The sequence below is a fragment of the Felis catus genome, chromosome C2, assembly GCF_018350175.1.
Source record: "Felis catus isolate Fca126 chromosome C2, F.catus_Fca126_mat1.0, whole genome shotgun sequence".
NCBI lineage: Eukaryota > Metazoa > Chordata > Mammalia > Carnivora > Felidae > Felis > Felis catus.
This window is the reverse complement of record NC_058376.1, coordinates 16,719,169-16,745,268: the sequence shown is the minus strand read 5'-3', so window position 1 is coordinate 16,745,268 and position 26,100 is coordinate 16,719,169. Positions and strand designations below refer to the sequence as shown.

Sequence of the window (26,100 nt, the reverse complement as noted above, 5' to 3'; positions counted from 1 at the left end):
ACTGATGTCTAAAAGGTTTACATATTAGGTGCCAGAGAGAGAAAAGGGAGTGCCTAATGGTATTACTCAGTGAACTGGAAAAGTTAACATTTGAACTTGAAGGGAGAGTAAGCTTTCAGTGAACAGCAAAGATAAAGAGCTGCCCCAGTCAAGGAATCAGCTTGACATGATATGTTTGGGGCAAAGCCAATGTGGAGAGGATCAAGAGAGTGGAGGGAGACGAAGCTGAGCCCTGAAGGGCCCAGCATGCCAATCTCAGTTGTTCTATTATCTTGTAGGTTATAAGCCATCTCTTAAAAACTTTCTCAACAAGAGTGACATAATCATATTTACATTTTGAAAAATCAATATGGCAGCCAGTGGAGGTGGAGGGAGGATGCCTGGATGGAAAAGAGCCCAGTGATTGCAATGAACCAGGCAAGAAAGACTGAAGACCTGAACCGAGATTGTCACTTCAGGGATGAGGTGCTACACGAAACTGTGCTACACTCCATTCAAGTTTTTTGTCATTGCCATCCAAAGAGTAACTTGGTATGTTTTATATTGGAAGACATTTTCTGAAACAAAATCACATGTGAGGAAAAACAAAAATGTGACTAAATGACAACTAATACAATTACACCAAGGCTGGAGACAATATTGCTAGAATGTCTTCTTGATGGCAAGGTACAAATTCAGTGGTAATAACCTACTCTAAATGCTCTAAATAACCTACTCTAAATAACCTACGTCTAAAAATAGACGTTCATGTCATTCCTTATTTGGTGGTCCTTTAATGTCCAATTTGATTTACTTGACTTGGAAGAGAACAGATATTCAGCATATCATTACAGATTCTTTAATGCAAATATTTGACTTAAATTTACCAAATTGTTAGATTTTGCTCAAAAATTATATGAATATATTTTTACTTCAAATTTAAATTTTAAATTTAAATCTCTAATTGGTGCTTGAACCTTCACCCACTGCCTCTTTCCCTCCCTCTCTCTCTCTCTCTTTGTCTCTCTCCATCAAGACCAAGGTTTATATTTCACTGCCCTTTCTTCCCATGGATCAGAATCTCTAAAATACATAAATAAATCATAAATCTAGAGCCTGTCTTAACTTTCTGATTTTGTCCACCTCCACTAATACCCTTAGTGGTTATTCCAGAAGCTGCCATTAGCACCCTTCAAAGTCCCTTGTAATTTCTCTTATATGAGATCATAATGACCATGATCAGAACAAACATGTATGATGAACAATCCACTAATTAAAATTTAATTTCATCAAAAACACAAGAAAAAGTAATTCAAAATGAAATAAAAGGCAGGGAAATAAATACAAGAAGTGATTGCACCTATCATGAAGTAGTGGTTTGTATCAGAAAAAAAAAAAAAAATACAACATTCCACAACATTCCACTCCACTTTTTTCCTTATAATGTGATCATTTTCTGTAAATATGTGGTTTGGTATATTTAGTTCAACTACATATAATGGATTAGAATAAAAAAGAGTAGATTTCTAAGTAGAGAGTGGCAGCCATGGTTTCCCTAATTAGAGAATAGATTGGGAAAAAGGAAGGTTCTAATACTAAAAAGAGTGCTGTGGTCTATAATTAATATTTTATGAAGTTTCTCTTATTCTTAGATATTTCCAGTTTTAGGAAGTTTAGACAAAGCGTGATTTAAAATATGTTATCATACCTTTAAGAGGTATTTTATCAATAAATATTTTTTTTTATCTAGTTAATTTTTCCCCACTTTGTTCACAACCAAATCTCTTAACTACTTTTATTAATTTCGGTCTTTGGGGTTCACATTTTAGAGGCTTTTGATCAACTATTTCCCTCAAATATTCACAGTTATATATAAGTTCTTCAAACCCTATACCAGCCTTTAAAATCTTCCATAAATGCCCTTCAGGCTACTTTGATCCTAATGAGATTCACAGATTTTGAAAAGACAGTCCGGTTGGTATTAAAACAAACCTCAATAAAGAGATATCCCTTCCAGTATTTCATCATTTGATGACTCTAAAATTATATATTTCTTTTTTACTAACTCTCATTTTACTTGACAATGCCCAGATGATTTGATTTTTATTTCCTGTCACAGGGAGACCTCTGATGGTATAACCATATTTCAGCTTTGTCTGTCATTTGAAATTGGTTCTTTTCATCAGGTAGTATAAATTCAATAGCTCTGAAGTCAAGGTAATGGATGAGTTTACTGAAAACACAACTGTGCCTCTCATTCTGCTAGCCAAAATATATTTGATGACCATAAACATGAAACTCCAGACCTCAACCTGCTTCTAGGAAGGCAAGATGAATGTCCCCTTGGGAGTAGGACACTCAGAGATATGGTAAATTACCTTGTCCAAGCACTGGCCAAAGGGTACTGTGGGAAAGCTCCAGGAGCACATGAGGTACATGAGCTAATTTGTTTCCCATTGGTTTGTCTCTCAATGGCTTGGCTGTGGGCCTGCTAAAGGGAAAAAGAAATTGTGTTTCTTAGATTCTCTCAAAATTGCATACTACTTCCACTGCTAAAATCTTGTTTTATTCACACTCAGTAAAGTTATCAAAATTAACAACAGCCAGAATATTATATTACTTATGGTGGAAAAAAACTGTTTAATTACATTTAGAATTCACACATAATGTCATAATTTTCAGTCTTACACAGGTAGCCTACGAACGATTACATCTTTGGGTGAAATGGGTGGTGTGTGTGTGTGTGTGTGTGTGTGTGTGTGTGAACTGTCATTAATCAGCCATGTTCCATGTGGGATGGATTTTTCATACGACTTAGCTTACCATTAAAGGAGACAGAAAAGAATTATGTAGGCCTACCTCATTTCGAATACATAAAAGAGAATCTACTATGTGTAACTCACTATACTTCTTAGGTATTCTTAACCAGAGAGGTAAAATAAGTCATTTTTAGATCAAATAAAAGTAATGTAACATAACACACTCTTTTAAGGTTTTGTTTTTGTTGTAATCTTTAAGAAAAGATGTAGATTATATTATATATTATCTGTATTTTTTAAAGTAACTTTTGACTTAAGGTCAACAATATACTTAACTTATATATAACTTAAGGTTATATACTCTATCATTGGTTGCCTTAATTGTCTTCTACCTCTAGTTAAAAATAAAAAATAAATGTTTTCTTATCAGGACCTCTAAAAATGCTTAGGGATGGTCCAAAATTCCCAAACATGTTTATAAGTTAGATCTTACAAGAGATACAAAGTAAACACAGCAATTTTCACCATTCATACATCTGACATTGAATCACATACTAATCAGACCCCTGGCTGAGCTTTCCTATAATTAAGGGTTTAACTATTATGCAATAAACTGGATTTAAATCATTTTCCAATTCTTCCCAACCAAAATATATTTAATATGTCATTAGTCTCTCATTTACCCAAGATATTTTTGAGCAAAGTCTCTGGTTGAACAGAATATTTTCCTACTAAGGCATTAATGCTTTAGACCAATAATATATCAATTAATTGAAAATAATTGAACCCTCAGCTACTGATGAGAGGAAATATTTTAGAATTAAAAGGATTTGGGGGGAGGGGTATGCTTCCTGATGCCCCGGAACTCCTATAATCGAATTGCCCACCTATAAAAAAGAATCTTTCTCTGGTATGTGTCTAGGAAAATAGAGTTTTGCTTTGGGACATACTTCCCTCTCTTCTTCCTTCTCCCCAGGAAAATGTTGTATATTTTAGGATCAGATTGCTTCTTTTTGCTATGTTTTCTAGCTTTAAAGAGATTTCAATTGTAAAGTGTTCCCTCAAAGGAACAGAAAGAAGTACTCTCAATTCACAAAGTCATACGTTTAAAGATGGAAATAAATAGGCAGGACTTCATCCCTGCAACAGGGTGTGGGCAGACCATAGCTCATAATTATCTACATCCCAGGAGTAAAGGAACAACATGAAGACAGAAGACAACCTTGGTTCTCTTATCGCAGGATAAAAGTTTCTGTCGATATGAACCTAAATGGGACATAATGGCCATGACTCCTTTGTGCTGTGTTCCATGGTACCCAGAAGTGTGAATATTTGGTTTAGGAAAATCTTCATAGAAGAGAGTAAAACCTCTGGGGAGCACATGAACACACTGGCTGCAGACTGTCCATAATAAGCATTCATTGAGAAAACTTCAAGAATGTGCACGAACGACAAGACCCAGATATGGTTGTCATACTAATAACTCCTAAAGAAATGTTTTTCCTGAACAGCATAAAATTCAAAACTAATCTCTTTTCTTTTCTCTTCTTTGGCTTCCAGAAAGCTCAGAAAGCTAAACCTCTAGTCCTAACTTCAGTAACAATCTAGGAAATTCTAGCATGCTTCTCCTTCCACACTTTCCCTGATATGTTCTTTGCATTTTCTAACTTTATTTTCTATGTCCCTATGTTATTATCTTTTTTCCTATTTTATTTTACTATTTTATATCTAACGAATTGTCCCAATCTCTTTGTACCATCAAAGCAAGGTATTCAACCATATATAAATCATTAACAACATAAATGCATAATAACAAAATTCTGCTAGTGTCTTGCTCTTCTGCTTCTTTAGAATGACTCAGATTAAACTAGGAAGACTTGGTCAAATCAGCGATATTTTTGAAACAATAAAAACCAATTTTCTATATCCCATTGGTTGGTCTTAACAATAGGGAATATCCTAATGTTGCGAAGTCTAGTTGTGATTAAGACCCTATATAATGGAAAGGACATAAATGGCTTTTAATATCTTCCTTGATTATTTCAATCAGTATTCCAGTATTTATATTCCAGTAACTATTTTTTAATTATTCCTAGAGAGACTCAATCTTTGACCCCTTCTATGCAGAAGTGACCAGACTGAGGATACAGAGATTGTTTTCTCATTATGTATTATAATTCAATATTTTATTACACATTATTATATTACATTATATGTGTTTACTATATTTAATATAATGTATTTAGTTTAATATAATTAATATCACATTGTTAATATAATTTACTTAATATATGCAATATAATATATATTTTAAAATACACTAATAGAAAGATGGAATTCAGTTTCTAACAAATGTTTCTACTTTTCATTCTTTAGATTTCTCGATTTCCTGCCCGCCTTCCTCTCTCTCATTTTAACTCCAAATCTTTTGTAAATAAAGCACAATGAGGGAGATACTTCTTATTTGTGAGCATGTTTTTTAGTTGACTATGTCCTCAGGACAGTCACTAGACAAAAATACCTCATCGCCAAGAATGGTCAAGTTGCTGCCCAGAGCCAGGAGGACTGATATGGATTCACATGAGGAAATGTTGCCTGGGCAAGGATGAGAGCTAGAAATCCCCCTTTGTACTTGATCTAGCTTAGAGGCAGTGATGCTATGCCAAGAGCTGGCTCTGGAGTTGCATATACTTCCATGTGAATCCCACCTCAGCTACTTCCAAGGCATGCAAACTTGGATGAGCCCCCTATGGAGCTTTAATTTCCCCATCTCTGAGTATAATGCCTTTTAGGGCATAGAGCATATGCTCCATTAAATGCTGCCTTTAAAAATGCTCTAAACATCTGAACAATATGTTTTCAGAATGAAATACTTAGAATTATGTTATCATTCACTGAATAAATCGTATCTGTGTATAAGCACTATACCAGCTGCCTGAGATATAGAAATGAAATGCCTGTCCTCAGGTAGCAAAAACTAATATAGACAAAGCCTTATAACTAACTGCTTATAGTACTTTTTATTAAATGGTCTAAGGTATTTAAGAGGTCAAGTAGAGATTTTGATGGTATTACAATTATTTTGCAGTCAGGAGGTATTATGACTAATTTTATGTGTCAACTCAACTGGCCACAGGGCGCCCAGATTAAACATTATTTCTGGGTGTGCTTGTGAGAGTGTTTCCAGAAGAGATTAACATTTGATTCAGTGAACTCAGAAGGTAGATTGCCCTCACCGAAATATGGGTGGGTATGATATAATCTATTGGGGGCAGGGGGCCTGAATAGAACAAAAGGCAGAGAAAGGAGGAATTCATCCCCATTTTGTGGTGTGTGTGTGTGTGTGTGTGTGCGCGCCAGTGATTGAGTTGGCATATTTCATCTCACCCCCTGTATATCAGTCAGCCTCTTTGGTCTCAGATCTTATGCCACAGACTGAATTACACACCAGCTTTCCTGGGTCTCCAATTTGCAGATGGAAAATCATGGGACTTCTCAACTTCCATAACTACATCAGCCAGTTCCTCATAACAAATCTTCTATTAGCTCACTTTTCCTGGAGAACCTGACTAATACAGGAGGTCAGGAAAACTTAAATCTGGGAGTAACATAACTCCCGACAATCTCTCCCACATGGTTATTAAGTAGGATACCCAAGGCAAAGCAGGAACAAGAGTATCCTGCCATTGGTTGCTGTATTATTTGACTAATAGCCCTGATTAAAGATAATGGAAGTTCCTGGATTAGGCTTTAAGTCCAAAAGGAACCTCCTAAGTACCACCCTCACCTAAGAGAATATTTGAGAATATTGAGATCATCATGCTCTGGGGTACCTGCATGAGAGAGAAAGATACGGCTGGAGTCTATTCACCCATCCATACACAGCGTGAGAGTCAAAAAAAGGTTCCCAAAGTTTAAGAGGAATCCCTGACTTAGTTTACCAATTCTGCAACATGATGTAAACAGGGAAAGGACAATGAGAAATCTTAGAACCTGGTATCCTAGTCTTGAAGATATACCCAGTGATTGCACACAAACTAATAATTGTATGCAATCAGGGTGTCCAGATTTGAATAATCACATTAAACTGTTTCTTTGGTTGGGAGGTTGGGGACATGGAGAAAAGAATGCTAAGGAACAGGCGAGCACACAAGGAAAAGTAGCTAAAAGTCTTTCTTCCAATAAGATACAATGCTGGGATCATTAATTTTCCGCCTGCCTTGTTGCCTTGGAATTTTAAAATTTTACCATGAAGATATCTCCAGAGCTTGAAACATTTTGAGCCCCATTACATGACAACACTTGATTCTTAAAATCAATAACTACTAAAACCAGACTAAACATATATAGTCCAGTGCACACTTTAATCTAGGCAAAGCCCTCGATGGTATCAGGAGTGGTGGCAGAACTGGTGGACCTAATCTTTGCTATCAGAAAGATTAAAGTCATTCCGTTATAACTGGAAAATACATCCACAAGGAATTGTAAAACGCACTAAGTTTTAATGTTGGTGACTGTTAGGGAAAATTTATCAGAAGAGATCTCATCAGATGCCTTGCTGAAATAAATCAGATGGCTTGCTGAAATCAGATACTTGCACAAAAGGTCTGTGGCGTTACACTACCAAAGCAGGAAACAATATGAGTTGCATAGATTTTGGAGGCCAAGATGGTGAGAAGGGGCAGATTCTAGCTGCAGAAGAACAGCAAGAACCGAGATAACTATAATTTGGGGGTGGGGTGGAGATGGGAGAAGTAGATCAGGAACCTGAAAAGAGATCAGAAAAACATGAATACACTGTGACCAACACACTTATTCCTTCAGTAGGGTGGCCCAACTTTCCCAGCCAGGAGACCCTGAACCTGTTTCAAAGCATCCATGCAAGTTGCCAAGGACCCCGGTGACACGCTTTGCCTCCGCCACTGGATCCTCTTGCCCTCCATTGCTTGTTCTGTTTTCCAGCTGCTGAGAACCCAGAAGTGCCAAATGCTGGCCATGCTGATGTAAATCCCTCACCTCCACCTGATCTGTTTATCTACTCACACTGCCAGCAGGTCCCTTTCTACCAAGGATGAACGAAGGTGTCTTAATTTTATTTATTTATTTTTAGAAGATTAAAAAAATATTTTTAATGTTTATTTATTTTTGAGAGAAAGGGAGACGGAATGTGAGCAGGTGAGGGGCAGAGAGAGAGGGAGACACAGAATCCAAAGCAGGCTCCAGGCTCTGAGTTGTCAGCACAGAGCCCAATTTGGGCTTGAACTCATGAACCCTGAGACCATGACCTGAACCGAAGTCTAGCGCTTAACTGACTGAGCCACCCAGGCACCCCTATTTTTAGATTTTAGCTAACCGGATAACTGTCTGTAGTCTACCATTAATATTGCTTTAATTGCTGATTTTTTAAATATCCATGAATATAATGCATCCAATAATTTTGTTGAGTTCCATCCTCCCAATGACCATAGTTTTCATTCCCACCAATGATTCTATACTTTATTATTCCAGAATCTTCAATGAAACTCTTTTAAGAAAAAAAAAAGGACTATGAATAATGTGAATAGATGGGGGCCAATCGATTTATTATATATGAAAATTAATATATTTTAATTTTGAGCAGAATCCATTTTCTCCCTGATGAGAGAGGTAAGCAAAGTGTAACTATTAACATCATGTCCACCACCCTTCTTTCTGCTCTCATTTTTGTTGGTTGTGTTAGTACATGCAATATCATATCAACATTTTAGTTGCACTAAGGGCTAGTCTGGAAGCATAATTAATCTTTCTACTGGCTGCACTTCACCACTTTATAGGTTTCTTAGAAGACGTTGACTTTTTCAGAAGAGATCTTGCGTTCATTATTCTGTAAGTTATTTCAGATTCTTAGCAGTGTGGCATAGTGGAAAACACGCAGTATCGTTAGCCAAACTACCTGGGTTCAAACCCAAGCTCTATCATTAATGAGATGTGAAATCCTGGACAAATGAAGTAAATAACTTGCCTCCATTTCCTCCACTGTAAAAGAGAGATATATTGAACCCCATTTCATGAGATAGTTGTGAGAATATAATGCGGCAACACCTGTAAAGCATGCAGGAAAGGGCTGAGCCCCGAGCAGGGACTCAGGGAATGCTAGCTGCAATTCTTAGCTTGCAGGAATGTCTTCATGCTTCATGCTTGAATGGGCACTTGGCTCATGCGATACTTTTAATTTATTCTTTCTTTTATTTTCTTCATATCATTTTAGACAATGTCTCGGGGTTTTGTTGTTGTTGTTGCTGTTGTTGTTATTTTTGGTTTTGGTTTTGGGTTTCTTTGGTTCTCAATATAGCTAAACAAATTTTTCTTCCTTGATGGTGTCTTGTGTTTTTCCCTGGGTGTCTGAATTTTTTTTTGCCTTCTAAGCCAGGAAGCTTAATAACTAGCCAGGAAGTGTGCTATACCAATCAAATTTTATTCATATTTTCTGGAATATTGTGGTAAATTTGCCTTGAAAAATCAGTTCTCCCTTTATCAGATATGTCATTTGCAAATATCTTCTCCCATTATGTATGCTGTCTTTTAGTTTTGTTTATTGTTTCCTTCCCTGTGCAGAAGTTTTTTATCTTGATGAAGTCCCAATAGTTCATGTTTGCTTTTGTTTCCCTTGCCTTCAGTGATGTGTCTAGTAAGAAGTTGCTATAGCTGAGGTCAAAGAGGTTCTGCCTGTATTCTCCTCTAGGATTTTGATGGTTTCCTGTCTCATATTTAGGTCTTTCATCCATTGTGAATTTATTGTTGTGTATGGTGTAAGAAAGTGGTCCAGCTTCATTCTTCTGCATGTCACCGTCCAGTTTTTCCAACACTATTTATTAAAGAGATTTTTTTTTCCATTGGATAGTCTTTCCTGCTTTGTCAAAGATTAGTTGACCATATAGTTTTGGGCCCATTTCTGGGTTTTCTATTCTGTTCCATCGATCTATGTATCTGTTTTGTACCAGTGCCATATTGTCTTGATGACTACAGCTTTGTCATACAGCTTGAAATCCAGAATCATGATGCCTCCAGTTTAGTTTTTCTTTTTCAGGATTGCTTTGGTTATTTGGGATCTTTTGTGGTTCCATACAGATTATAGGATTGTTTGTTCTACCTCTGTGAAAAATGGTTCTGGTATTCTGATAGGAATTGCATTGTGTAGATTGCTTTGGGTTGTATAGACATTTTAACAATGTTTGTTCTTCCAACTCATGAGCACGGAATGCTTTTCCATTTCTTTGTAAGTATAAGTATTTTTTATAAGTATTCTATAGTTTTCCTCTTTTACCTCTTTAGTTGGGTTTGTTCCTAGGTATCTTATTGTTTTTGGTGCAACTGTAAATGGGATTGATTCCTTGATTTATTTTTCTGCTGCTTCATTATTGGTGTATAAAAATGCAACAGATTTCTGCACATTGATTTTATAACCTGTGACTTTGTTGAATTCACGTACTAGTTCTAATAATTTTTTGGTGGAGTCTGTCAAGTTTTCTGAAAGACCTGATACATAGAGTATCATGTCTTCTGCAAATAGTGAATGTTTGACTTCTTCCTTGCCAATTTGGATGTGCTTTACTTCTTTTTGCTGTCTGATTGCTGAGGCTAAGACTTCCAGAACTATGTTAAATAGTAGTGGTGAGAATGGACATCCTTGTCTTGTTCCCAACTGTAGAGGAAAGACTTTGTTTTTCCGCATTGAGGATGATATTACCTGCGGGTCTTCCATATTTGGCCTTTATGAAGTTGAGGAATATTCCATCTATCCCTACTTTGTTGAGGGTTTTTATCAAGAATAGATGCTGTATTTTGTCAAATGTTTTTTTCTGCATCTATGGAGAGGATTATATGGTTCTTATCCTTTCTTTTATTAATGTGGTGTATTACATTGATTGATTGGCAAATATTGAACCAGTCCTTCAGCCCAGGAATAAATCCCACTTGATCATGCTGAATAATTCTTTTAATTAGCAAAGTGCATCATCGAGGCAGCTGAGCTCCTGGAGGGAAGTCACTCTGCTGGTTTCAAGGACTTGTCAGTGGGCAGGCAGTAAAGGAATTTAATTTTTCATTTGTCTTAGTTTCCCAAATTACCATGGCAAGCACTTAAACCCCTTTCCTTTGCTCTTGGGTAGCTGGGAGTGTCCAAGGAATAGCACACAGATCCCACCTGGGGTGGGAGGGTGTTAGCTTGTGCTTTGCCTTCAGCCTGCCTTATGCTCTCTCATCATATTCCCCCCGAACAACTTTTGACCCTTAAATCTTTAAGGTTGTTGAAGGTGGAAGGTCTCATCTGCCATAGCTTCTTCCTGCTGAGTAGGGGCACAGAGTTGTCCCTACCTATATGGGTCAATACTGGTCAGTCAGGGAACATATAGGGGAGATACAAAAGGCAGAGGCAGCTGGATCTAACGTGGGTATGTGTATGAACCTCCTTGAGTAGAAAGGATCATCTATTGGCTTGAGGTTATCGCAGTGATGGAGTCTTGGTACCAGGCAGAGAGACATGGGAGAAAACAGCAAAACATAATTAGAATAACTAGAAAGATTAGCCCAAATAAAAGTCCTTGGTAGTTGACAAAAATTCTCCAGTCTAGATGTTTAACCAACCATTACAGGAAAGAGAGGGATTGTTTAAAGTGTCAATTTGAGTATTCATGTCAGTTAGAAATCCAGAAATATTTTTGAGGTAATCTGTAATGTATACACAGCAGTTTGTTTTTATGAGAATGTAAGTTCCACCTTGTGCAGCAGTTAAAACATCTAATGCCATTCTATTTTGTAGAACTGTTTTATGAATTTGATCTGTCCTTTTTCATTCATGATTTTATCTATTTCTTTCCTTTCTCTTTTAGATAAGTCTGGCATGGGATTTATCAATTTTGTTCATCAATTTTGTTAATTCTTTAAACGAACCAGCTCTTACACTTTCATTGATCAGAGGCGGTAATTATTCTTAACTAAAATTGTCTTCATCAATAATATACTTACTACTCCTACTTCAAACTCTGTTTTTCTGTATTTTCAAGCAGTGTAATTATTTTATATTTTCCCTGTTTCAATAATTTAATATATACTTTTTTCAAGCTTTCCTGAAGTCTAATCAAGAAATAAAAAGTATATATACTTAAGGTATACAACATCATGGTTTGATATATTTATGCATTGTAAAAACTTTATCACCATCAAGATAATTAACATATCCATCATCTCATATAATTACCACATTTTTTACTATAAGAACACTTAAGATTTACACTGTTAGCAAATTTCAAGTATATAATATATTATTAGGAACTATAGCCAACAAGTTGTACATTAAATCTTTATCTAATAACTGGAAGCTTGTACCCTTTGATCAATATGTCCCCAATCCCACCACCCAATAGCTGCTGGTAGTCACCACTCTACTCTGTGACTTTAAGTTTGACTTTTTTTTTTTTAACCATCATGTAGTATTTTTCTAGCTTGTTTCACTTAGCATCATGGCCTCCAGTTTCATCCATGTCACAAATGAAACGATTTTCTTCTTTTTTTTTAAGGCTGAAAAACATTCCGTTGTACATATATACCACATTTTTTTATCCATGGACACTTACATTGTTTCCAGATGTTGAGGACTATGAATAATGCTGTAATGACCATGGAAGTGCAAGTATCTTTTCAAGTTAGTGAGTTTAGGGGCGCCTGGGTGGCTCAGTCAGTTAAGTATTGGACTCTTGATTTTAGCTAAGGTCATGATCTTGCAGTTCACGGTTGGAGCCCCGTATAGGGCTCTGCGCTGATCATGGAGCCTGCTTGGGATACTCCTCTCTGTCTCTCTGTCTCTGTCTCTGTCACTCTCTCTCCCATTGTCCTTCCCCTAAATAAATAAACATTTTTTAAAGTAGTGATTTTATTTCCCCGACATATATAACTAGAAGTGGGATTGCTAGATCTTACAGTAGTTCTATTTTTGATTTTTTAAAGGGATTTTCCTACTGTTTTCCAAAAAGGCTTTTCTAATTTACATTCTCTTTTCTCACATCACCACCTACACTTGGTATCCCTTGACTTTTTTTTTAATATACTTATTTATTTTGAGGGAGACAGTGTGCATGAGCAGGGGGGAGGGACAGAAACAGGGAGAGAAAGAATCTCAAGCAGAATCTGTGATGTCAGGACAGAGCCTGATGTGGTGCTTCGTCTCATGAACCGTGAGATCATGGCCTAAGCCAAAATCAAAAGTCAGACGCTTAATAGACTGAGTAACCCAGTGCCCTAGTATCCCTTGACTTTTTTGATAACAGCCATCCTAAAGGTGTGAGGTGCTACATCATTGTAGTTAAATTTGCATTTTCTTGGTAATGTTGAGTACCTTTTCATGTACCTGTTGGCCATTTATATATCTTCTTTTGAAAATGCCTATTCAGAACCTTTGTCCAATATTTGATCAGGTTGTTTGTTGTTTTGCCATTGACTTCTATGAGTTCCTTATATATTTTGTAGGTTGCCTCCTTATCAGATATATTATTTGCAAATATTTTCTCCCACTCTATAGGTGTCCTTTTCATTTTCTTTTTTGATTGTTTCCTTTTCTGTGTAAAAACTTTATAGTTTTATGTAGTACCATGTATTTACTTTTGGATCTGTTGCTTTTATTTTGGTGTCAAATCAAAAAAGTCAAAAAGTCATTTCCAGTATCAATTCCAAGAAGTTTTCCCCCTACGTTTTCTTCTAAGAGTTTTACAGTTTCATGTCTTATATTTTAGGTCATTAATTTATTTTCAGTTAATTTTTATGTATAGTTTAAGATAAAGGTCCAATCTTATTCTTTTGCATATGAATATCCAGTTTTCCCAATGCTGTTGAAGAGATTATTCTTTCTTCCTTTTGTATTTTTGGCACCCTTGTCAAAAATTAGTTGACCATTATGTGTCTGTCTGTATGTCAATACCATAGCCTTTAGATTACGATAGTTTTGTAATATAATTTGAAATCGTGAAGTCCGTTTCTGGAAAGCTATCTTTTTTTGTGGGTGGATGAAGGCTGGAAAATACTACTCAATCATCTTGCTGGTTCAATATCTTCTCAATATCTTCTTTCCTTGACCTCATGCTTTCTTTTTGTCTTTCTTTTCCCATATATATATATATGCCATTTTTTTTATTTTGGTCATAGTGAATTTGCGCAATGTCATCCATAGTCTCAAATTATTTTACATGATGCTTTAGGGACTTTTTCAGTAGTTTGAAGGCAGCAAGTCATGATGGAAGGAAAGCTTTATTGGGATCCTATGCAGGTCTGGCTGGACACCAATACTTTTCTTTCCTTTCTAAGTTCTCATTACATGCTCCATACCAGGGCCGTCTCCACTTTGTTACTATTTCCATGCACTTCTGTAGCATCCATTATTCTCTGAACAATAGTCTAGAAATGGGAAAACCTTGATAGCACTTCCTTTTTCAACAGATATTCTGGACTAGTTTAAAGAGGCTGATAATCTTTAAGATCCTTTCTTCCCTTTTATCAGACCTCCTAGTTGCCATATTATCTTCCCCCCAAACATGCACACACACACACACACACACACACACACACACATTTACAAACTCTGAAATATAGACTACAAACTACTTATTAGTACTCTTATAATTATTAGCTTAGTGTTTATCAAAATTATTTAAATGAAATGAGATGTATATAAACAATGGAAAACAAAGTTTATTAATTTTATAAATAATTTTAATAGCAAGCTACAGAATTTGATTAATTCAGACATGAATAGCTAACTTTAATTAAGAATTTATTTGGAGTAGCTCTGTTTAAGAGCTCATTTTATCCAAATGTTGTTATTTTGTTTTGTTTATAAATTGGAATAAAAAGTTTTGCTGGTAAATATAATTCATAAAAATATTGATTAATGCAACACTTACGAAGTAAACATCTTACATATTTTCTGCTGAATCACATTAGTTTTAAAATGTATTTTACAGTATTTTTAATGTATAATGTTGGTACAACATAAAACAACAAATAAAATTCAAATTTTATTTTCCTTCTAAATCAGAATAATTGGTTCTGTTTGTAAAATCCAAAGACAATTATTCAACTTACTTTTAACTAATTTTTAATATAAGATTTCGCCTTTAATCCATTAATTCCAGAAGAAATGAATATATCAGTTTTATAAAACGACGAAAGAGGGCTGCCTGCGTAGCTCAGTGGGTTGTCTGACTTAGGCTCAGGTCATGATGCTGACAGCTCAGAGCTCAGATCCTGGAGCCTGCTCCCTCTCTCTCTCTCTGCCCCCTCCCCCACTTGTGCTCTGTCTCTGTCTTTCTCTCTCTCTCTCTCTCTCAAAGATAAACACTTTAAAAAAAAAGATGATTAAAGATGTATCAAAGATCGCTTGAAATGTACTTTGTTTTTCATTTGCCAGAAATTAATAATCCTGAGCATTTTAAACCAACTACTGATATTAGCAAGTAAATGCCATCATGCATTAAGTCACACTATCTCATCTGGAAAATCTTTTACTTTATAAGGAGTAAAAAGGGACTTATATTTTACTAATCAGAATTCAAAAAGAATTCTGGAACCCAACAATTGTTATCTTAGTGAGGTTCTAGTTAGTTATTTGGGGCCAACACCTTTAGTGCCTTGCCTAATAGCCATTCTCCATTTCTATTGTTACTCACAGAATTCCACTTTTGTGTGAGATGGCAACATGTCTAGTTTAAAACAGATTTACACAAGTCAGTGCCATTAAGCGAGCCACGTGTCATGCTTCTGGCCAATGAGATTTAAGGGGAAGTCATTGCGTGTGATTTCTTGCAAAGGTGGTGAGAAGGGCAGAGTCAGTTGACAGTTCCCCTTTGGCCTTGCCTTTTTGCCCCGTGCTCTTCTCGCAGATCATTGTCACAGTATACTGAGGTGCAGAAACTTGAGGTTACAGGCCACAGGCTAACACCTGCTGGCCAGCAGAATGGACGTAGCAGAAGTATCTACAATGGCAGACATGCTCGCCCTGGATGCCCACCTTCATGCTTTTGTTATTTGTGCAAAAGAAACTGCTCTCTAGTCCAGCCCCTGCTAATTAAGTTTCTATTACCACATGTCAAGCACAGTCTTCACAGAAAATTTTCTCTCAGATTATTGATAATTTTCTCATTTATGATGTATCAGTACCATTTATATAAGCTTTCAAACAAAGTCTTATTACTTGCTCTGTTCCCGCCTTTCAACATTTAGTTTTTCAGATATTATGATGGTCCCAGTGGAATTAATTCTAGCTGAAATAAATCTTGCTTTTAAAATAATTTTAAATCATCTTATTTTAGAACTTCAATTTGAAAAAATGATTGTGTGTTGTTCAATATGTAATGACAACTATAAATGGTACAAAGAACTGCTTTTCAAATCAACTGATCACACTTGCATTAGTATCTGATGATGCTTCTTTGTGGGGATAGAAGAGATGGGAAGGGCTAATGTAAAACTTACTAGTTTATCCAGTGATCATTGCCTGATGACTGCAGCATTGTGTAGAGCCTGAGTGATGAGCCAAACATTCAGTGAAACACATTGGAGATTTAAAGAGTGTCATTTCGTAATCTTAACACTCTCTCGTCATAGGGGATGGTTTTTCTGACTCAAACACTTAAAAACATGGTTTGCTCCATGCCAAGAGACAGCTTGAGAAATGTTAGTTTCTCCAACAGCAATAGTGATTTGGACGTTCTCACTGCCTTAAATGTTTTTTGGAGAGAAACACTGCCCTACCCTACTTATCCTTACCCATGAAATTCTCTATAATATTAAAGGCGATTAATAATAAAAATCAATATATATGAAATTGTGCCCTTATAATATGGATTAAAAAAAGAACAGCCGTTAAATTCTGCACTGTGGTAACCTAGTAAATGTCTTCGAGGCATGACAAGAAGCAGTGTGATGGTGGTCGCATGCTTCCACCAAGGTCAAATGTGTTTTTAGCCTGGCCCTTAATGAGGACAATATTCTTCCTATGGCCAGATTATAGCCAAGAGCCTGTGCAGAACAGCACAGAGACTTATGGGATCACAGATCCTGCAGATTCACCAGGAATATAAAGCTGTAGGACAACCCTAGCAAAGAGAGGATCCAGTGCCTTCTCGGGCTAACAGTTACTAATCTCGGGCTAGGGGCAGAATGAATCTCCCCTTCACAACATAATTAATACAGATATTGTTGCTTCAAAATTAAGCAGTTGTGGGCAGAGAATGAGAAGTGTTTTTATAGTTTTTAATTGCTCTGATCAGAGGAAGCAACAGTTCACTGTAAATTGGCATAACCCCTGAGAAATGCAGGGTAGACAGGGAGAAGCAATGGAATGATCTAGGCTGAACCAGAACAGAGATCATGCCTTCTCAGCTATTCCTGAGTTAGAGGTTTCACCCAAGCCAAGAAGTAAGAAATTCAAACCAGCTCAAAATCCCATTGCATAGTGTTTTTCCTTATTTTATACAATTATTCATCTATTATTTTGAATTCAGTAAAATAAATGTGGTTCTCATTCTGTGGAGCAGTCATATCCCCAAAAAACCCCACAAATTCTTCCATTGTTTTCTTCCAGTTTTATAGAAAGATCCCATTCAGATATTGGATACTGACTCTTAAAATCGAGATCCTGATGTCCTCAATGGGAAAAACTAAGTGGAAGTGCTTTTAGGCATTTCCATCCACTAATCGTATTTATCTGAGTGAGCCACTTCTTACCGAAGGTTTTTTCATTCACATACTTTATTCTCATGGTCCACATGAGAATTCTGTGAAGTAAGTTCTCTCAATATATCTCTCATTATACAGCAAAGACCCTGAGGCACAGAAACCAAATAGCCAAAGGCATCTAGAGCTTTCCATTACAGGAAACAAAAGAGGACTTAATGCCTTTATTGCCAAAAGCTTTTAGCAAATTGAGATGGGAGGAAACTTTTGATAAGAAAATCAGACCTGAATCCTTGCAATGTGGCCAGATTTTTTACTTGCCTTAGCCAATGTCAAGGATTTATCCCTGAAAGCAACTTCAGAAACCATATCTTTCAAAAAAGTCACAGATTTAACTCCATCTGCTCCACCCGGAGTAGCTCCACTGAAAGCCTTTAATAAGAACATTGACAGATGGCATGCTCTGAGGCAGATAGATCATCAAACACACTTATCACGAGTACATTTAACTTGACTTCCTAAGGCAGTGATGCGTACTGATTTATTTGGAAATACGCCAAAGAATGAAAGAGGAGGAAATTTCCATTTTGGAGATCACAAGCAGACACTGTTGTAGAATTCCTTTCAATGTGAGTTTATCATGTTGTTTTCCTGTGATTGGATTCAGGTTATGAATTTTTAGCAGGCGTAACAACTAAATGATGGTGTGTTACTTTCATTTTATTCTATAAGATTGTGCGCAATTTTGGTTTGTGCCGTTACTAATGTTCTGTTATTTTTATCACTTGATTAAGGTGATACCACCAGGCCTCTCCTATATTCTTCTCCCTTCATAATTAGTAAGTATTTTGTAGAAAGTAATGTCATGTTGTTCCTTCAAACATTCAATCTATTTATACCTATAGTAGCTCACGGTTTCTAATTTTTACTCAATGGGCTCTAATTCTTTACTATTACTTTTTTATGTTGATTCTCAAATTGTCCCCTTTGGGGTCATTGGTTTCTTCTGACTGAAGCTTTCAAACTGGTTTGGGGTTTTGTTTTGTTTTGTTTTTCCTTCTTGATGTATTTCCAACATTGCTGGCCCAACAAGTTATTCCAGGATCATCTAGTATTTTCGCAGCCCTATCCTGGAATCAGTCATTTCTCCAAGGATCTCTGGCTCCCATTCATGAGAAGCTAAGATTTGGGTGTAAAGTGTGTGCACCTGAAATTTTATGCAAAGTCAAATTTACACAATGTAAAATACAAGTCTTATCTATGTTATTACACTGCTTGTAAACCTGAGGATCAAAGATAAGAACACCCAACTCTAGGAGTCATCTAATAGAGGACTATAAAGTAAATATGCTTATATTTCCTATCTCTTTCAAAAGATACAATCATAACTACTATTACGCAAGTATGGGGTGCCTGGGTGGCTCAGTTGGTTAAGTATCCAACTTCGGCATAGGTCATGACCTCATTGTTTGTGAGCGCGAGCCCCACATTGGGCTCTCTGCTGTCAGTGTGGAGTCTGCTTCCAAGCTTCCTCTCTTTCTGCCCCTCCCCTGCTTGTGCTCTCTCTGTCTCTCAAAAAATAAATAAACTTAAAAAAAAAAAAAGCAAGTATAAATTCTTTACTGAATCATTGCTAGTGAAAATATACTTTGTCATTAATCCCCAGATTGCCCAATTTAATTTTCCTGCATATCAATCAATGCGTTAACTTCATTTTATTTGCCCTTTTGGAAATTTTATCATATACTAATTTTAATGCCAATTTTAGTAATTTCATGCTGAACTTTCTTCATCTACAGCACATGAGTCCTCCATGAATGTGTGTCAACATTTCTGAAGTATCATCATTAACAATAAATGTATATGATTATATAAACAGAAGGATGTATTGCAAAGGTAACACGTAAAATACAATATTCATACAGCCACATAGCATAACAAGAAACTGAAAATATTTACACGTATTTTGTCTCTTTTTAAAATAATACCGTAGCTTACAAGAAAATATGTCATATGGAAAGGCAATGCTTCCTCTTTGCCAAGAAAACTTGTTGTACAGAGATTGGACAAATAATGTTCTGCTGAACCAAGAACCTTGAGTTGGTTTTGTTTGTAATGTTTCTATTTAGAGGAAATATAGTATTTCATTCTTTGATAGCACCTGTATGAGTCTGCTCAGGCTACCATAACAAAATACTACAGACTGAGTGGCTTAAACAACACGAATTTATTTTCTCAGAGTTCTGGAGGCTGGAAGTTCAAGATAAAAGTGGCAGCAGAGTTGTCTGGTGAGGACTCTGTCCTTGGGTTCTCAGTGTGTGCTTATATGACTCCTTCCATTTTCATGCATGGAGAGAGAGAGTACTCTGGTGTTGCTTCTCATAAGAACACCAATTCTATCATATCAAGGCCCCATCATGACAACTTTAACCTTAATTTCTTCCTTCTAGGCTACATCTACAAATATGATCACGATGAAGGTTAGGGCTTTACCGTATGGATTTTGAGGGACATAATCCAGTCCATGGTAGCACTAATCACAATAACAACCATGTAGTTCACACTAAAATTCACAACTGTTTCAGTGCCAAATCAATATATTTATTCATTTCAACGGACACCAAAGTGTACTGACTTATTGATGATCGTCATCATTTAAAAGATAAAATTTTGGTAATTAATTTATGTCTTGAACTTTCTAAATAGTCCCTCAATAGCCAATCTTTTTTTTCAAATATAAAATATTATGATTGCTGAAAGAACACATGCAAGTCATAAGCTAAATGGGTCAAATATTTACCAATTATCCAGACCTACGTGCAGGTGCATACAAGAAGTGACAATCTGAATAACTATCTAAATTCAAGACTCACTGCGTGATTGATGATTATTTTAGATCCTATATTCGGTCTTCCTGGCAGAGATCTCTTTTCCAACACTAAATACAAATAAGTCCAGTACTTTGATCGATATGAATATCCTGTGGAGGACAATTGAGTGGATGAAATAAATACTAGACATTTTGATTAAAAAATATCTAAAAGACAGTATATTTTAAGTTTATTTGTTTATTTTGAGAGAGAAAGAAAGAGAGAAAATGAGCAGGGAAAGGGGCAGCGAGAAAGGGAGAGAGAATCCTAAGCAGGCTCTGCACGGACATGGGGCTTGATCCCAGGGAACCGTGAGATCATGACCTAAGCCAAAATCAAGAGTCGGACTCTTAACTGACTGAGCCACCTAGGTGTCCTTAAAACACAGTATTAAGTGTGAAAATTAAATAATATTCACACCAAAAATGAATGAGTTGATATTAGAAAACCTATTAGTAAACGTGACCAAGTTAATTTATAAAATCTTAAAAAATTATACCATTAACTTTTAAAACACACTTCAAATTCTATTTCTTTTACTGTTTAAACTCACTATACATATTTCCATGTACATGAACAGGAATATTGGAAAATAAAAGTGTGACTCAGTCTGGTAAAGAATATATATCTCAAATCAATTGCTAACTATTATTTGCAGTAAAATCTAAAACATATAATAATTATTATTGTTTTTAGTATTTCCACTTTTATAGAAGTTCTGACAGGTCAGGGGCTCCTGGGTGGCTCAGTTGGTTAAGTATGGGTCATGATCTCACAGTTCATGGGTTCGAGCCCCGCATCGGGCTCTATGCTAACAGCTCAGAGCCTGGAGCCTGCTTTGGTTTCTGTCTCCCTCTCTCTCTGTCCCCACCCTGCTCATGCTTTCTCTCACTCTTTCTCTCTCAAAAATAAACAAACAGGGGCGCCTGGGTGGCGCAGTCGGTTAAGCGTCCGACTTCAGCCAGGTCACAATCTCGCGGTCCGTGGGTTTGAGCCCCGCATGAGGCTCTGGGCTGATGGCTCAGAGCCTGGAGCCTGCTTCCGATTCTGTGTCTCCCTCTCTCTCTGCCCCTCCCCCGTTCATGCTCTGTCTCTCTCTGTCCCAAAAATAAATAAAAGTTGAAAAAAAAATTAAAAAAAAATAAATAAATAAACAAACATTAAAAAAATTAAAAAAAAAGAAGTTCTGACAGGTCAGACAAATAAAATATAGAACTATTGAAGGCAAATAAGACTAAATTATATACTTTTGATGATATATATTTGTATGCAATAAATGTATATAATAAAATTTGTAAAAATTCATTGAAAATTATTATAAATAATAAGGTAATTGAGCAAAATATCTAGACACATATAAATATGCAAATGCAAAGAACAATATTCATGTAGGAGAGACATCTTAGCTGACCAGTCCTGACCAGCTGACAGGCTTTTGCTGCCTTTGGGAAGTGGCGAGTTCTTACAGCTAAGAACAGCTGCTCATCCAAGAACTACATTTCCCAGACTTCTTTGCATTAAGGCCAGATCAAATGCCTAATTCTGGCTGGTAGAAAGTAGCAGAAGCATTGTGCTCTATATCTCTTCCAACAGCTCCTTAAAAACACAGTGCCAAACACATTTACTCATGACAATAAATAAAAATTGCAAAATAATATTTAGATCTGACCCATTTACAAACAGGAAAAAAAATACTTGGAAATAATTAATAAAAGGCTACTTTCAAAGGCTGGCCATATAGTTGGATATAAAATATTATTTTAAATATAGATGTTTTTATAAAATTAGTTCATAATCTTAATATAATTCACACAAAAATATATTCACAAAAATTTTATGAATTATCTAGAAGAAAAACAAACGGGAACATAAATAAACTAATAAAGAATTATCTAACTAGATAAAATCAGCAGAATTCAATTAGCATAAAGCAATGAAACCAAATAGATAATTCAGAAACTAACTTTATTAACTATGAGAATTTTATTCAAATAAGAGCAGTACTGGAAATCACTGAAGAAAGGAAGGATTTCCAGTAAACATCACTGGATGTTCAGTAAACATCAGCTTGTGGGACCCAAGGAATTTAACAAAAATCCCCTACCCCTGGACAAGCAGAGCAAGACTAACTCCATTTTGTGCTACACCCACCATCTCGTGTATAACCCCCACATGACCTACTTATTGCTTAAGACACTCCCCACCCTAGTCAAGCCGCTGAGCACACCCTTACTGGAAACCGGCTCGTATAGGAATGCGGAACCCCTAACCGCCAAAAAATGTAAACCCCGCCTTTTGCCCGCCAAACTTGCGCCAATTCTGACCAGAGTGATAGGCTAGTTCAAACAGTTACTATAGGGTAAATTGTAATTCAATTGGCCACCTGCGTGTGGACTGACATGACTGTGCAACTTTCTCTGTGTGTGTTACAATCTCATTGGCCACTGGCCCCCAGAAAACTGCTACGCCTCTTAACCTAGGGCTCCAAGTCCCTGCTCCCCTGTGTCGGGTATACTTGGGCCCAAGCTCGAGCTTGCAAATAAACCCTCGTGTGTTTGCATCGGTATCGGCTCCTTGGTGGTCTCTCGGATTCGAAATCGGGGGCATTACAAGCTGGTTGTCTAGAGCACACCAAACAAAATAACAACTTAAATAATTCTTACATAATAAAAATTAACCAATTCACATAATATACAATTATTAATAAACATTTGAAAAACCTTTATCATGCTAGTAACGAAAAACAATGATACACCATTTACATGTAAAACTAGAGGGAAAGAATTGATATAAAACATTTCTATGATGATATGTTGAAAGGTCTCTCTCATATAATTCTGATGGGAGAGAAATTTGATGCAGTACTTTGGGAAAGCAATTTGGAAATTCATCCCAGGAGCTGTAAAAGCAGTCGAGAAGGAGTTTCATATTTGTTTTTCAAGTAAACTCTAAGATATTGTATCTTCCTCATCCATTTAGCCCTAAACTCCAAGCCCAGTGCCTGGAATACAATAAAGAATCAATTAGGGCTTGTTGAATTAAAGTCAATTGATTCTAAATGTGTTCTTTAGAAACAAACAGAGAAAAAAAAAAAAGTACTTAGTGATCCCTCTTCTACAAAATGAGCCTTTCAAGCACATAAAATAGCTTTCATGATTCCATTAAGAATCTTTTTCTGGCAGGTCATTGGCCTTATGTTTCCAGACTCCATCCCCTTGGGAGCTCATCTCCAGATGTGGTGCTGTGTGCCAGGGCCATGCATGGAACAGCCCTCTGCTAGGATTTTCCTTGCCTTCAGCATTATACTACACTTAATGAAGGTTAAGATCACGACCTAATCACTGCCCCCAGGCCCCATCTCCTAATACCATCACATTGGGTATTAGGATTTCAACATACGAATTTTTGGAAAATACAAACATTCAGACAATAGCAATGGCTTATTCCTCAATGCTTCATTAGATTCTTTTTTCTGAATAACTTAGTAGAAATGAAAATATTCTATCATGGATGTTGTTTTATCAGTCAGGTAATACAGAAATGGCAACATTGAGATGGTCCACTTCTATTCACTTCAACAGAAAAGAGTTGTAATGCACATTCTGAAGTGGGTTTCTAACTTGAATCTATTTATTTGTTTGTTTGTTTGTTTATTATATTGAGAGAGAGAGAGAGACAGAGACAGAGAGAGAGCAGGATGGGCAGAGACAGAGAGGAAAGAGAGAATTCCAAGCAGACTCTCTGCCATCAGCACAGAGCCCTATGCGGGGGTCAGTCTCATCAAATGAACCATGAGATCATAACCCGAGCCAAAATCAAGAGTCGGCTGCTTAACCGACTGAGCCACCCAGGTGCTCCTCTAACCTGAATTTATATCACAATAACCTAAACAATTTTTCTTAATGTGGTTTCCAGGAACTCATACCCAGAGCATTTTGATTCAGTAAATATGGAGTAGGGCTCAAGAATCTTCACTTGTACTAAGAACTCCCCTCTCCCTAGATTTTTTCCTACATAATTGGTCCTCTGGGCATACTTTTGAAAAATATTGGCAATTATATGTCATAAGGGGGGAGTACTGATTTTAATCAAGAGAAATATGATGCAGGCACCTAAGACATGCAGTGTCAACAACATTTATTGGGGACGTATCTTAGTGAAATAAAAATGAACAAATAATCTAACCAAAAAAATGCAAGTTTATACCATGTAGTAAGACAACACATTAACAGAATCAATAAAATAACATTTAGTGTATAAAAATAAAATGTATATAGTAAAATGATTTATGGTATAAAAATAAAATGATTTGCACATAAATGTTGGTTTAATAAACATTTATTGAATGCAAACACAGAATATAATAAATAACAGATAACAATTTACATAAAAATCACAAATGTTCAATAGTGAATTTGATTGTAATAAAAATTTCTGACCATTTCCTAGGCATGTGATTTCTATTTTTCTGCACATGTGGATATGTCAACAACCGGTATCCTCATACATTTTTAAAAAATTATGAATAAGTTATGTACTGGTTTGGTGGTCCAGAGACATTCCCTGTATATATATATATATATATATATATATATATATATATATATATATGAGTCTCTAAGGATCCTGTTTGACTACCAGGAATTTTCTGTGTATAAGAAAAAATACACATAAAGTATAAATTTCTGAGGAGTAGTTTTTGTTGATGCCTTATTCACATAGTTGTTTCTATTCAGTCTTACCTTCATAATAACTTACAAAATAAAATACGTTTCATTTTTGTAATACTTCATGACTGAATCCCAGGATTAAATTTTTCTAAAATGCAAATCTGATGGTGTAACTTTGGGTTTTAAAGACCTTCAGATTCTCTGCCATTACTCCTAGGACAAAGTTCCAATTCTGAACATGGCCTACGTGGCCATCACAGGCCCAATCCTCCAGCCCCCCCTCTTGAAGGCCTTCCTCCCAGCTCTCTACAGCCTAGTCGCAGCAAACTTAAGAGCACTCATCAAGAACATGTTATGTACCAGATACAGTTCTCTAATACTTTCCATAAAAAATCACGTTTAATCCTTTCTAAAGATGTTCAAGGTAGGACTACTTCCCTTTTCTTTATGAAGGATGACCGTTTGAAAAGTGAAGTAACCTTTCCCATGTCATATCACTTAGAAAATGATGAAGTTCTGATTTGAACTCAAGAAAGAATCCAAAGCTCGGATTCTCCACCATTCACTGTGGGGCTTGCTCTTCAATTCCATCCGATTTTTAAAGATGTATTGGTTCTCTGTTCAGGGCCTTACCCCTGCTGCCTGAAAAACCCTCTGCTCCCAGAGTACCCTTTAGAGACCACTCCTACCCAGTCTGCCTTTCAGCCACTCTAGGCTCAGTGTGTATGTTCTCATTTCCCCAACATAATTCCTAATAGATTGTATTGTAATTGAATCATTAGTTGTTTACATCCTTAAAAAAGAATACAAGTTTTTCGAGGGCAAGGACCTTTGCAGTCTCATTCACCAGTCTCCAGAAATTAGCTGACACATAGCAGTAATAAATGTGTATTTGTTGATCGGTTGATTGAAATAATCTGTGAAGTAGCCTTTCGTATGAGAAAGTATCCAAAAACCTGTTTGTAGGCTTACTTGAAAACGTTTCATAATTTAAAAAATATGTTGTTAATTCTCTCTTGATAGTACCAAGGGAAGGAGCAGTTTAAACCTAAAAATGGCAAAAAATTAAATATTCATCAAAATGAATAACATTTATTGACCTCCATAACATATGAGTAAATG

The 26,100-nt window shown here is 36.2% G+C and overlaps 1 long non-coding RNA gene across 1 annotated transcript in view; it reads right to left on the bottom strand.

Annotated features, from left to right (window-relative positions):
• LOC123379886 overlaps positions 1-26,100 on the bottom strand; it is a 143,211-nt gene that overhangs the window by 104,603 nt on the left and 12,508 nt on the right. Inside the window, exon 2 of the long non-coding RNA XR_006584865.1 lies at positions 20,312-20,418. This is a non-coding gene — a long non-coding RNA (uncharacterized LOC123379886). The remainder of the gene's footprint in view (positions 1-20,311; positions 20,419-26,100) is intronic.